General features: G+C 38.3%; 1 pseudogene; it reads right to left on the bottom strand.

Moving 5' to 3' along the window:
* Nucleotides 1-624: 624 nt before the first annotated feature.
* Nucleotides 625-1,317, bottom strand: LOC149551132 (pentatricopeptide repeat-containing protein At2g03880, mitochondrial pseudogene; annotated as a pseudogene).
* Between the last annotated feature and the right edge of the window lie 833 nt (nucleotides 1,318-2,150).

Genomic DNA, 2,150 nt, shown 5'->3' on the forward strand with positions numbered 1-2,150 from the left:
TTCTGCCCTTAACGTTGAATCTGCGGGTTCTTTGAAACATGGATGGCTTCCTTGTCTATCTCTTTCAACGTGAGTCTACTTCCAATCGCTTCCCCTGTTTTCTTTTGATGCGTGAGAGCTTGTGTTAATATGCCTGTTGCTTTTAACTTTTTTGCTTGCATTTTATCTCTGTCTTTTCTTTGCGTAGGGTTGCTTCACTGGTGGCGTGAATCTTTATTTCAAGTCGATGCTCTGCCCTTATCTAAGCCACTTCTTCTATCTGCCTACATGGTCTAGATCTCTATGAAGTCAACAGCATGGTCTAGATCTCTATGAACTTAGAATTTTGTTTTCTTCTACGAACCAGAAATGAAATGCAGTCCCTTCTCAAACACATTTGCTAGATCTTGCTTCACTCAGGATCTCAAAACATCTTCGCAAGGGCATTATTTTTGTTTCAAATAGTGCAATCTGTACACATCTCTCATAGCAATTTGCCGTGAACAATCTTGGATGTAAACTTCTTTGCATGTCCTGGTAAACCCATACTCGGAGGTTTTTGATGACTTAATTGTTTTCCCAGAGGGCGTGCTTGAAAATCTAAATGCAATCACTATCTTGGCCCAATGGTGGCAGAAAAATAATTCATTTTCCTATGCAGAGGAAAATGCCTTGGTGCCTTAAACTGCCAATATAGATTGCCCACACTTTGCATGGATCTTCAATGTCTATGGGTGTGCTATATTTTCCCACACAAAAAGCATGTACTAGTTTATCGATTTCAATCCAACTACATCTGGGCATCTTTTTGATTCCTTTATCTTTTATCAAATTTCTTAATAGAAAAACATAAATCGTGGCATCTGTAGGGTTCTGCTCAAAAAGATGAGTTGCTGCAAATACTCCTAATCCTAGATTTCCATGTGGTCTACATGCACCAAGCAAACACATCCACACAAATGCCACAGGCTTTATTGGCATTTTTACGATATAGCTTAGAGTTTCCTTAAGATAGCCAGCACGGCTAAGAAGGTCGATCATGCAAACATAGTGATCAGTTGTAGGTACAATGCAATAAGAATCACATATGCCATTGAAGTATTTGCAGCCCTCATCCACCAGACCTGCATGGCTGCATGCTAATAAAACACAAGCCTGGCTTAAATGATCAAGATATGTTCTAGAGTGCTTCATTAGTTCAAAGAGTTTCAAGGCATCCTTGCAAAAACCATTTTGTGCATACCCTGTAATCATTGCAGTCCATGAACCTACATCTCTTTGAAGCATTTTGCCAAACAGTTCATTTGCCTTGTGTAAGATTCCACATTTTGCATACATGTCTACTTCAAGGATTTCAAGGACACAACACAATGGTACAATCCATTTAGGCTAGCCAATCACAGGATCAAAGTTATAACATGCCGAACAGGGGTACGGATCAATCTGGATACCTTAGCTGTAACAAAACAATGCAAACTGAGTTTTTGATCATGTTTAGCAAACTGATCAAATGGATTCGACATGATCTCAAAATTGGAACATATGAAGTGTCTTACCCTTAGAAAACAATGCAAAAATAATTTTTTCATTTGGGTCAACTGGGTTAAAGATATTATTGGTCGAACAGGGCTTCCCAGAATTGTGAACAACTAGTTAAATGCACAAAACAATAAATGACCAACTTTACGAGGTGCAAAACCTAGTCAAACGGATTCGAAATGACTTAAAAATTGAAACATAGGTTCTCTATTATGGACACTAAACATCCCCAAAGTTACTAGTCATGGCATAGTCCTGGGTAAAAGAAATTCAGATGCAAACTGGGCCTCTGATCGCTATTTGACACTTGGTAGAATTGCAAATTTTGACACTAGCTCAAAATGGGACTTCACAGAATGATTCAGGATGGCAAAATAACATTGTGGATCATATGCATATGTCAAATGAAAGGTGTTAAGCCACTCAAACACCATCTAGGCCTCAAGCTACCAACTGACCACATGCATAAAAGGCACTTTAGGACATGATTTTCCAAAATTTTCAAAATGTGACTAAAAATGAAGCATGCAATTTTCAGTCCCAACAGTGATATTGAGTTGTAAGGGATTTCTAATTGTAATCACTGGATACTAATAATATTGGACTTGTTTTTGGTGGACATAACCCAGGAA

This window comes from Cupressus sempervirens, chromosome 6 (assembly GCF_028749045.1).
Source record: "Cupressus sempervirens isolate cs-2001-9-10 chromosome 6, ASM2874904v1, whole genome shotgun sequence".
In the NCBI taxonomy this organism is placed as follows: Eukaryota; Viridiplantae; Streptophyta; class Pinopsida; order Cupressales; family Cupressaceae; genus Cupressus; species Cupressus sempervirens.